Raw genomic sequence first — 12,977 nt, 5'->3', positions numbered from 1 at the left:
TGCAGTTTTGCACTTTGGTCCGCTGTTTCTGTTTAAAGTGCTAAAAATAAAGTAAATACGTAGCTTTTTTTTTTATTCTTCTGCAGAAAGTTTGTTGACTGATGTTGCGATGATGAGAACAGACCGCCCTCTGGTGGTGACACTAGAAACTACAGTTTTCTTCCACTTAACGACATTATCGTCTGTAATTCATTTTAATTACAGAACTATTCATAAATTACCGACTGTAATTACATTAATTAATGACAGAAAACGGATGAAGGTTGTTTTTGCACTATTTTCTCCTCGAAACAGACTCATTTTGCCCTTTTAACTGTTTATTGTCAATTTATTTTGAAAGGAACAACAGGATGTACTTTTGTCATTTAATTCTTCTAACTTTACCCTGACTGCAGTTACCTTGTATAACCGCTAGAGGGCGAACTGCTAGAGGGCGAAACGTTGTTACGACCGCCCTCTGGTGGTGACACTAGAAACCACCGTTTTCTTCAATTTAACGACATTATCGTCTGTAATTCATTTTAATTAGAGAACAATTCATAGATTACCGACTGTAATTATATTAATTAATTAAAGAAGACGGATGAAGATTGTATTTGCACTAATTTCTCCTCGAAATAGACTCGTTGTGGTCGTGCCCTTTTAACGGTTTATTGTCGATTTATTTTGAAAGGAATAACAGGATGTACTTTTGTCATTTAATTCTTCTAACTTTACACTGAGTGCAGTTACCATATATAACCACCAGAGGGCGAACTGTTGCAATCCTCTTATTGAAATAACACCATCGAATACAATTTATACTATAATATATGATATATACTATAAATATATATCATACTGTAACGTTCTGGGAGAGACGTGCTGACAGAGTACTATAATATATGATATATACTATAAAAATATACTATACTATAACGTGCTGACAGAGTACTATAATACATGATATATACTATAAAAATATACTATACTATCACGTGCTGACAGAGTACTATAATATATGATATCACTCATCTTCTCCCGCTTTATCCGTTACCGGGTCGCGGGGGCAGCAGCCTCAGCAGGGATGCCCAGACTTCCCTCACCCCAGACACCTCCTCCAGCTCTTCCGGGGGGAGTCCGAGGCGTTCCCAGGCCAGCCGAGAGACATAGTCTCTCCAGCGTGTCCTGGGTCTTCCCCGGGGTCTCCTCCCGGTGGGACATGCCTGGAACACCTCCCTAGGGAGGCGTCCAGGAGGCATCCGGTACAGATGCCCAAGCCACCTCAGCTGACTCCTCTCAATGTGAAGGAGCAGCGGCTCGACTCCGAGCTCCTCCCGGGTGACCGAACTCCTCACCCTATCTCTAAGGGAGCGTCCAGCCACCCTGCGGAGGAAACTCATCTTGGCCGCTTGTATCCGCGATCTTGTCCTTTCGGTCACTACCCAAAGTTCATGACCATAGGTGAGGGTAGGGGCGTAGATTGACCGGTAAATCGAGAGCTTCGCCTTTCGACTCAGCTCCCTCTTCACCACGACGGTCCAGTACATCGACCGCATTACTGCGGACGCTGCACCGATCCGCCTGTCAATCTCACGCTCCATTGTTCCCTCACTCGTGAACAAGATCCCGAGATACTTGAACTCCTCCACCTGAGGCAGGACTTCTCCACCCACCCGGAGAAGGCATGCCACCCTTTTCCGGTCGAGAACCATGGCCTCGGTCTTGGAGGTGCTGATTCTCATCCCTGCCGCGTCGCACTCGGCCGCAAACCGCCCCAGCACATGCTGGAGGTTCCGGTCTGATGAAGCCAACAGGACAACATCATCTGCAAAAAGCAGAGATGAAATCCTGAGGTTCCCAAACCGGATCCCCTCCGGCCCCTGGCTGCGCCTAGAAATCCTGTCCATAAAAATTATGAACAGGACCGGTGACAAAGGGCAGCCCTGCCGGAGTCCAACATGCACCGGGAACAAGTCTGACTTACTGCCGGCAATGCGAACCAGACTCCTGCTTCGATCATACAGAGACCGGACAGCCCTTAGTAGAGGGCCCCGGACTCCATACTCACTCAGCACCCCCCACAGAATGGCACGAGGGACACGGTCAAATGCCTTCTCCAGATCCACAAAACACATGTAGACTGGTTGGGCAAATTCCCATGAACCCTCGAGCACCCTGCGGAGGGTATAGAGCTGGTCCAGTGTTCCACGACCGGGACGAAAACCGCATTGTTCCTCCTGAATCCGAGGTTCGACTATCGGCCGTAATCTCCTCTCCAGTACCCTGGCGTAGACTTTCCCCGGGAGGCTGAGAAGTGTGATCCCCCTGTAGTTGGAACACACTCTCCGGTCCCCCTTTTTGAACAGAGGGACCACCACCCCGGTTTGCCACCCCAGCGGTACTGTCCCCTTCCTCCATGCAATGTCGCACAGGCGTGTCAGCCAAGACAGCCCTACGACATCCAGAGACTTGAGGTACTCAGGGCGAATCTCATCCACCCCCGGTGCCCGGCCACCGAGGAGCTTACGAACCACCTCGGTGACCTCGGCTTGGGTGATGGATGAGCACGCCTCCGAGCCCCAACCCTCTGCTTCCTCAGTGGAAGGCATGTCAGTCGGGTTAAGGAGATCCTCAAAGTATTCCTTCCACCGTCCGACAATGTCCCCAGTCGAGGTCAACAGCTCCCCACCAGCACCATAAATGGTGCCGGCAGAGTACTGCTTCCCCCTTCTGAGGCGCCGAACGGTCCTCCAGAATTTCCTCGAGGCCGACCGAAAGTCCTCCTCCATGGCCTCCCCGAACTCCTCCCAGACCCGAGTTTTTGCCTCCAAGACTACCCGAGCCGCGGCCCGCTTGGCCTGCCGGTACCCATCTACTGCGTCAGGAGTCCCACCGGCCAACATAGCCCGGTAGGACTCCTTCTTCAGTCTGACGGCATCCTGTACTTCCGGTGTCCACCACCGGGTTCTAGGATTGCCGCCACGACAGGCACCGGAGACCTTGCGTCCGCAGCTTCGAGCCGCCGCGTTGACAATGGAGGCAGAGAACATGGTCCACTCGGACTCGATGTCCCCCGCCTCCCCCGGGATCCGAGAGAAGCTCTCCCGGAGGTGGGAGTTGAAGATGTCCCTGACAGAGGGCTCAGCCAGACGTTCCCAACAGACCCAATATATGATATATACTATAAAAATATACTATACTATAACGTGCTGACAGAGTACTATAATATATGATATATACTATAAAAATATACTATACTATAACGTGCTGACAGAGCGGCCGTCTTGGTCCAGACCTGGTGACGTCACATACGACCAGTGGAGGTTAGTGGTATTTCAGAATCCTAATTACTAATTAATCACAATCAGTCCAATTTCAAGCTGATTTATGGGCAAATTATTTGATTGAAAACTTCACATTTTTTGGCCCTCTTAGGTATGTGGCTATTTTACGTTTTACCATAAATACAATTTGGATTTTGTGTCCACAGTAGCAAACCTCCAAAGCTGTGATAATGCCCGACTTTTTATTCCACCTGGATGTTGAATTTACAAGAACATTTGGAAAAAAAAGTGTCTGCTGATGGAAGCAGAGAAGTCAGATTTTAATTTGACCTTTTTTTTATACAATATTTTTATTCATTTTTCACTTTTACAAGCAAAGAATGGATACATAATATGATCCACAGAAATAACAAGCAGCAAACAAACAAACGGAAAAAAAAACAACAAAACACCAGCTCAGATTCACATAAATAATACCCTGGGTTACCGTAAAAATATATAGTATGACCAGTGAAGACATCAGGCTTTACATAGTTCAAGTAAGGCTCCCAACCTTTATAGAATTGGTCTGTTTTTGAATGTAATATACATGTCAGGTATTCTAATGGCACCAGATCAAACACCACTCTTTGCCAGCCTTTAATAATTGGTACTTTGTAATACAATACAGCCTCCGATTATGTTTTTATATTAAGTGTTGTCTTAGGACGCCCAATACAAGAGATACAGGGTCCATATCCAGTTTTAAGTCCAATATCTTTTATATTTCAGATAGCGTTAGACCAATACACCTGCAGTTTACAACATGACCAAAAACAATGAGTTAGGGTACACATTTCTATCTTGCATTTAAGGCACATGGGTGAGAGATTGAAGTCTACGGTTGGGGGACATGTGCATTCTGTGTAGAATTTTTAACTGTATTGCTTGGGCGCGATTTCAAACTGAAATTATTGAATACATCTTTCCATTCTTCATCATCAATTATGATGTTTAGCTCCTTCTCCCATGTGCCTTTAAGCTTGTCTAGCCCAACCGGGGTGTGAAACACAGAGCTTTATAAAATAGGCTTACAGATATCTCTCTTCCTGTTAAAAATAATAATTTCTCAATAGGAGAGCTTTCATGGTTCTCAACCAAGGTAGTACTGTGCAACATATAATATATTACCTGTAAATAATGAAGGAAGTCATTTCTGGGGATAGAATATCTGTCTATCATTTGTTCAAATGTCATAACCATATTATCAGAGTAAATCCCTCAGTCTATGAACACCATTATCACCCCACTGTTTAAAACCAACGTCCACCATCCCAGGCTGGAAATCAGGATTATTCACAATAAAAAAAAAGATGTTAACTTTGACTTTCCTTTGAGTCTTCACACTAATTGCCATGCCTTTAATTTGACCTTTTTAACGGTTTATGTCCTTCTGTGTTGTGGCTCTGTCGTCTCCACCTCGTCTCTCTTCATTAATTATTGAGAGTTTTATGATGTGTAAAACAGCGTAAATGTTACGTGGTGAAAATGTGCAATAAAGAGCCATCGGTAATATACCCACATTATTATTATTAATATGTTTAATATTACTTGCATTAAGTATAAAGCTCATGAGTGTGTTGAAAATTTTCTGTGTTGTCTGATAGGAAAAGGTTCGTTTATTGACAAACGTGGTGATGCAGTGTCCAACTCTCACCAGCAGAGGGCGCTACACCATGTTCGGGGGATAAATGAAGTCTCGCGGGATTACACTGTGAGAACGAGAACACACTTGACTGTGAGGATGTGTGCGGCGTAACGAGGATAAGTAATACTTATTTCTTGCTGTTTGCAGGTAAGAGTGGAGAGTTATAATCGTGTACTTGATGGGTGAATGTGTAATGTGTGAGTTTATGCTCAGATTTTATGTCGTATTGTTGATAAACGTAAACCTAACGGAATCAGCCGGTGGGGCTCGTTGCCTAGCAACCGCGAAAGGCGGGAAAGAGCTCTGAGCGCGGACTGCTGGAATAGAGTTCATAGATGAATCAATAAGTTCAGATAGACACAGAACTGATATTAAATGTAGAGTTAATAAATGAATCAATAAGTTCAGATAGACACAGAACTGATATTAAATGTAGAGTTCATAGATGAATCAATAAGTTCAGATAGACACAGAACTGATATTAAATGTAGAGTTCATAGATGAATCAATAAGTTCAGATAGACACAGAACTGATATTAAATGTAGAGTTCATAGATGAATCAATAAGTTCAGATAGACACAGAACTGATATTAAATGTAGAGTTCATAGATGAATCAATAAGTTCAGATAGACACAGAACTGATATTAAATGTACAAGATGAGACGACTGGTCTGGAAATACAATGTACCGGTCATGATTATTATCACATTACAGCACATTAGCATCAACGTCATGAAGGAAATGACGGCGTGTGTGTTGATTCCTCAGTAAAGTAGCAACATTATTAGTGCAGTTATGGAGGGTTTTTAGTAGCAATACTTTACTAAAGTGACAGCACTCTTGCAGGGTTCTGGGCTCGTCAGCATCTTCAGCGGGATGTCAGAAACAGAAACATGGACTGTTGCTGTCGAGGACCTAAAGGCCAGTGGGAGTTTCTACGACGGCTCATTCACCACTTTACCACCATGGAAGACGGGAGGATGCTCTTCCTCTTCAAACGGTGAGAAAAACGCTTTTCTTCCTGTGTGCAGTCACTGAACTGCCCATTTAGCAACATGTTATTGTTGATGTGATTATTGTCCTTTGTTGCTTTGATTTAGCAGCACGTGAGTCCACTGGAGTTTTTTACTGTTGTTTATGTGGAAAAATGAGCACCACGGGTTGTTGTGAGGCTGAATAATGATCATTTACATGTAGTATTATTATTATTATTATTATTATTATTATTATTATTATTATTATTATTATTATTATTATTATTATTATTATTATCACATAAATGATAAGGAAAGGGTAAAAGCATTTGTGTTTCCCAGAATGAGCTTACAGGTCGTATTAAAACAGCTTCTGATTGAGTCTGAATGAATTGTCATCTTTCCAATATCAAAGGTGGTTGCATGAATCCATGAGATGTTTAAGAAGAGGGTGGAAGTCCCGGTAAAATGATGCTGGGCGTCTAAGAGTTCATCCGACTACATGAAATAGTAACACATACATTGTAACGTATGATTGACCTAAAACAGGTCCAGTGACGTCCCGACCTGGACTGAGAGTCGTTTTCTCATCGTTCTGCCTGCACTCCCACGTTATGGTCACAAGACTTTAGCAGCTGTTTTTGAAAACATTGATTTGACATGAGTTTATCTTTACAAGACAAATACATTTACACAAACAAATGTGTTTTTGGAAAAATCTCAGAACACTTGAGGATGAACTGATTTTGTTGGAACATTTCATTTCTTTTTGTGAGATGTTCTTCCTGCTTTAACAACTTTTGTTGATTTGAAGTTGTACTAAACATTTTGAATGTTCTGTGTACAATAGCAGCAGTGAAAAATGGTCATTTCATAAAGTTTAAAGATGTATTTGTCACCTACACAGACGTACAGGAAAATGTGGTGAATTTAGGCAGGTTTCCATCTGAGATGTTTGTGCAGGATAAAACTGCAACTGTTGCAGGAGCTGCTGGGGTTGGAGGAGTTTTCCTCAAAGCTTCTTCAGTCAGATTCACAGCTTCTCTCAGCAGCTCTGGACATGTTTGTGACGTTTCTCCTGTCCTTCACTCACCTTACCAACTCAGGAAGTGCCCATGCGTGTGCTGGAGCTACATGAAGACGTCAGGCGACTTTCACATCATCCAAAAACCCTAAACGCTCCTGAATGAGTTTGTCTTCTGGCTCTGCATCAATCCGGGGATCTGGGATCGATTTGTCTCGACTTGCTGCAGAAAATAACTTTGTGTCTGTGGACAAACTGTCATGACAGTTGAAATTATTTCATGATGTTCTTCAAGACAGGATCCATGAAACAATGAAATACATACTGAATTAAATGTATATGCTTTAGAATAATATGAACTCACACTTGAGACCTTCACAGAGCAGTTGTATTTATACTGACAACACATTTCACACCGGTGGACTCTTTTTACTGACGTGGGGACTTCTGAAACAGCTGCTCCCTGGATTTTCTATGGGGGGTCAGAGTTCAAATGAGGTCCAGCATCAGCAGATGTGCTGGTCACCTCAGCAGCAACTTCTGTGTCTGTGGTTCCTCTCTGGTCCAGAAGGACCGGAGTCTCCGTCACCACATGTAAAATACCGGCTGCTCAGCTGAACAGTCCTGGCTCTGCCGTCTCCTGCAGCCGTCTCTGCTCTGGAGAACATCTGAAGATCTGCAAGCAGCAAAACCAACCACCTTAAGGTCAATCTGTTTTATTTCGTGGTGATTCTGGTCTCGTTCTTTCTCCCAGAATCCAAAACATGGCTCTTTGACAACTGATGCAGGTTCTATGAAAATCACCAGCCGTAGTTGTTGATCCTGTTTTATCTGCTCCGTGACGTCATCTCCTCGTGTCTCAAGTTCTGTTTCTGCTGCTGATAAAGTGTCTGAGTCAGACTGTAAAACTCTCTCATCAGTGGTCATGTGATTTCCTGTAAATACAGTGAGGAGGAGGAGGAGGAGGAGGAGCTCTGCAGGTGAAAAACACCTGATTCAGAGTTCAGAGTTCAGAGTCCATGTGGACGTGGACGGAGCAGCAGAGGAGACCAGGTGAGTGTTTGTTCCTTCTTTTTCTGCTGCTGTTAAAGTGTCTGAGACTGAAACTAAAGAACTAAATATTTAGGGGACACGGTGGAGCAGCTGGTAGTGCCGTCTCACAGCAAGAAGGTCCTGGGTTCGATTCCTGCCGGGGACGCTGTGGGCGCTGAGTGCGTGTTAAGTTCCCTCGTGACTTCAGCGCCCTGGGTGGGGTTGGTGAAAGGTCTTTCTGTGTGGAGTTTGCATGTTCTCCCCGTGTTCCCTTGGTTGCTAATGTGAGCTACCCTCACAAAAACATTCAGCAGTCCTGGCTCTACTGCCCCCTCTGGCCAGCCGGGGAAACACATGGGGGTATGTGGCTGGAATAACGTGATCCTTCGGAGAAACCCCACCCTGTCTGGGGGAAAGAAGCTGCTCATCCTCAAGTCAGGAGGAGACCTGAGCTCAGAGCAGGAACTCCTGGGGTTGGGAGAGGGAGCAACGCCCAGCCCTGACTTAGCTAGGAGCACGGGGGATAAAATGGGGAAAAAATCGTGATAAAAGTATTAAAAAAAATAAGTAAATAGTTTGGGGTCAGATAAATGTGTCCTTGAGGACTTTTCTTCAGACGTACCTGTATCAGGTTTAATCAAACACAGGAAAAGAGACTCTGGAGGTTGTTGGGACATTTTTGAGGAAGCAGTTAAGATAAGATGAGATTATCCTTTATTACTCTCTCAATGGGGAAACTCACATGTTAGCAGCAGTAACTTAACACACACATGCAGAGAAGGGGGTAAAAAAGTAAAAAGTTAAAAAAAAAATATAATTACAGGATATAGACAGTATATACATTGCGATGGAAATAAAAGTAGTGCGAAGGAAAAAAAAACAGTGCAAAAAAGCAGGTAGGATGAGTGTGAGGTAGACACACAGATATTGCATACATATTGCACATATGGTTATTGCACATCTTGTTATTGCACATGTTATTTATTGTCCGTTAGCTACTGAGATCAGCCTGGTTGTTCAGTCTGATGGCAGCGGGGAGGAAGGACCTGCGATGCCTTTCCGACATCCAGCTAACTTCACATTTAAGGGTCACATGACCTTCTGACATCACTTTCTGGTGTAAAGGCAGGGGGTTCTGGATGTTACTTTGTTGATATTTGAATTAAAACAGGAGCTTCTTCCTCCTCACAGAGGAAACACACCCCAACACAACCTCTGACGTGTGTGTGTGTGTGTGTGTGTGTGTGTGTGTGTGTGTGTGTGTGTGTGTGTGTGTGTGTGTGTGTGTGTGTGTGTGTGTGTGTGTTATCCTGATGTTCAGAAGATTTTTACAGATTCTACAAGTTTGATTTATTTCAGTAACTGAGACTTTTTTAAGCTCTAAGTTTCTATCTTCTTCAGAATTTTAGACTATTCTCTGTTAGACTTGAATTTAACACAAAGTTTCTTTGTAAGTCTGTTTCTCAGCGAGTTTTTTAATGAAACATAAAATATCTTCTCCAGGTGAAGACTCGGCTTCACAGATCCCACCTGGACAGAAATGTTGGCGTCAGGTTAGAGGAGACTCAGCTTCAGGTCTGTCTCATCGTCAGTATCAGTAAAACCTCTTTCTTCCTCCTCACCAGTTTTGACAAAGTCCTTCAGGGAAAGTTGTTACATTGATTTCATGACTTAGTCGCGTTCTAATAAAGTTTGTGTCTACAGATTCAAAGATGGTCGGTGTTTCTGGTTCATGTCTCTGAATGACTGAAGTCCAGAAGATGGATGATTGTGTGGAGAAAGAGGAGGAGAGACCAGAGTCTCCAGGATCCATCTGTCAGTCTATGAAGAGTGACCGGTCCAAAGATGAACCTCTAAACTTCAGTAAAGAACCTGGACTCTCAGACACAAAGTATGACATGACATTAAAAACTGCTAAAACAGGGTTTTTGGCATGTTTGGTCACTTTGTAGTGTTTCTACTACTACTACCACTGCTACTACTGCCAGCATTACTAAGACAACTGCTACTATGCCTATTACTACTACTAATACTACTACTACTACTACCATTAATACTACTACTGCTACTACTACTGTTACTGCTACTACTACTACTGCTACTACCACTACTGCTACCATTACTACTGCTACTAGTACTACTGCTACCACGTGGGTTATTGCAGGTTTGATTGTAGGTAAAATGCTTAACAATTTGTAATTGTTCTTGATAAAAACAAGTTATTTTTCAACACTTTATAGGTTTTGGAGGAAGGACAGTTTGGTGTTAAATCTCTGCACAAAAACTGTAAATGGATTCATCTTAATTTGTCATCAACAAATGAATTTCAGTTCAATTAAGGAAGTGTTGAGTTTGAATCACTGAGATGTTCAGAGGGTCAGGAAGCAGGAATGTCCTAAGATCCCTGATCCCTGTGGAAGGTTCCTGCAGAGGAAACATGAGCTCTGATGTCAGGAGGAGAGGAAAGCAGTAATCTGCTCCAGGACTGGATACAGACGAGATCAGGGGTGGGCAATCCTGAAGCAGGAAACATCTAACACATGCAGGACTGTGGCTGCCAGGACCAGAGTTGGAGACCCTGCTGTAGATCTTCTTCAGTGCTCATCAGCAATATTATCAGTGACTGATGTGAATTTGTGTTTGCAGAGGTCGGTACCGCAGTCAGAGACCAGAGTCTCCAGGATCCATCTGTCTGTCTATGGAGAGTGACTGGTCCAAAGATCAACCTCCAAACTTCAGTAAAGAACCTGGACCCTCAGACACAAAGTAAGACAACTGATGTTAACTGATTCTACGATTCATCATGACTTTATATTTTCTGTCCATGGTGGTGTAACCCACACACTAAAAGTGTATGGTCACTAAAGGGTTAACGCTGCGCAAGTCAGTTTTTTGATCCTCGGCAGCACCCGTTGGAACGGCAGACCCAACCCTCCGCTGGTGTGCGATGTAATTAACGGGCACGCGGGACAAATAAAAAAGAAAGAGAGTGTCCTTGCATGTGAACAGTAAGGTGTAATGAATACAGGTGGAATTATAAAGAAAAAAGGATAGAAGAGACGATAAAGTGTGCGGGAGAGAGTGCTGTATGGTGCAGTATTGCTGAGCAAATCGCTTGCATTGACGGAACTCCAACTGGTTTTTTTGAGACCCCTTCAATTGTATGAGTGAGTCTTCGGAAATGATGGCGAGCCAGACCCACGGACGATGCTTTGGAGATTCCTGTCAGTAGACTGGCCAGCTGCTGTAGGGATTGACAAGATCATCTTGAACTCAGGATTACCCAGCTAAGAAAACAACACCTACACTCAATGTTCCCTCTAAGCTGCGCGCGTGCGCAATCGCGCACTGCCCGCATATTCTCAGCGCACAAGAAAGTCTATCCAGCGCAGTGCTTTAAGTGGGCCGGTACGCGCCGGTACGGAGTACCCCCACTTCTCAATATTAGCCTCTGGCGTACCGGGACCTTTTACGCCGTACCGGGACTTCTCATGAGCTCACAGTTCTCTGTTCTCTCCTTGTGATTTGGCTACAGTGGCGTCGCAACGCGACTGCCCCTCGTGAGACGTTCACTCGCAAAGCCTGATTTATGGTTCCGCGCTAAATCGACGCAAGGACCACGCCGTAGGAAACGCGGCGACGCGCAACATACGTGCACGTCGGCGCGTACCCTACGGCGTAGGCTCTGCGTTGGTGTAACGCGGAACCATAAATCAGTTTACGGACGTCCCGCGAGTCGAGAGGAGGAGAAGTGTTGAAGGATTTGGGGAATACAAGGAGCTGTGGGGATCCCGGACACGAGAAAGTCTGAAGCCTCTGCTAAAAGCTGTCCATACCATTGCTGTGTCTACCAGCAGTACTGGAGTTGAGGGGGGATGAGGGGGGGTGGTATCCCCTCCTGAAATAAAAACGGTCCAAATCATCCCCCCTGTAAAACTGCCACCCCTCCTTTCCATCCCTTATGTCATTTCATCAATGAATGTGGTTTTACTGCTATTTCAACATTTACAGTCATCACCAGAAAAATAACACCAGAAAAATTACTTATTTGACAATTTTCACCTGTTTTAAGTAAATTTTCACTTGAAATAAGTAGAAAAATCTGCCAGTGGAACAAGATTTATCTTCTTATTACAAGCAAAAAAAATCTTGTTCCACTGGCAGATTTTTCTACTTATTTCAAGTGAAAATTGACTTGAAACAAGTGAAAATGGTCAATTAAAACAAAATTTTGTCGACATTTCAACTTTTTTCATAAAATCTTTGACTTTTTTCAAGTAGATTTTCACCTAAAATAAGTAGTAAAATCTGCCAGTGGAACAAGACTTTTTTGCTTGTAATGAGAAGATAAATCTTGTTCCACTGGCAGATTTTTCTACTAATTTCAAGTGAAAATTTACTTGAAACAGGTGAAGATTGTTGTTTTTTCCAGTGATGAGTGTTGTTTTAAGTGTAATGAGATACTTAAAAATAAAGCGTGCATATCTGATGTTGCTCACAGTCGTCCTGAGTTTGCTCAGGGAGCTTGTGTGTACGCCCAGATACATGACAGATTAGAGGGAACATTGCCTACACTTATACCTACCCGGGTAGTGTACATAAGAGACATGGAACAGCACAAGACACCACAAAAGAACATTTACCAGTACAAAAAGAACTGGACAAGTGTTAGAAGGGAATTCTTTATTTTATTTAATTTTTTGAAGAAAACAGCTCTATTTTATTTTGGGTTATATTTTTCCACTCACCGTAATTGTGATTATATATAGATTTTGTTTTGTGTTGGGGTAATAAAATTGTCAGTTCTTTATTAAAACGATATTCTTTCTTTATCCTCAGAATCTACAGTAGGTCTTAGTAGCTTATACTCTTTTGCAGTCTTCTAAGTACAAGTGCTACAGTGGTTTATTTGGTGTTTTAGGTTCTTCAAACATCATTTTTTCCTTCTGGTTCCTGTTTTTCCACCACAGAGTCTTCTGTGTTCCTCAACCA

General features: G+C 43.3%; 1 protein-coding gene across 2 annotated transcripts in view; it reads left to right on the top strand.

Annotated features, from left to right (window-relative positions):
• The window catches only part of LOC133422945 (NACHT, LRR and PYD domains-containing protein 14-like), a 471,822-nt gene that overhangs the window by 239,920 nt on the left and 218,925 nt on the right, over positions 1-12,977 (top strand). The window contains exon 1 of one of the 2 annotated variants that reach the window (XM_061713003.1): positions 9,870-9,876. The exons of the other annotated variant lie outside the window; for it this stretch is intronic. The gene's annotated coding sequence lies outside the window, so the exon portion shown is untranslated. Of the gene's footprint in view, positions 1-9,869; positions 9,877-12,977 lie in introns of those variants that run through there. 2 annotated transcript variants of the gene reach the window in all.

Source organism: Cololabis saira, chromosome 22 (assembly GCF_033807715.1).
Source record: "Cololabis saira isolate AMF1-May2022 chromosome 22, fColSai1.1, whole genome shotgun sequence".
In the NCBI taxonomy this organism is placed as follows: domain Eukaryota; kingdom Metazoa; phylum Chordata; class Actinopteri; order Beloniformes; family Belonidae; genus Cololabis; species Cololabis saira.
This window is presented reverse-complemented; position numbering and strand designations above follow the sequence as displayed.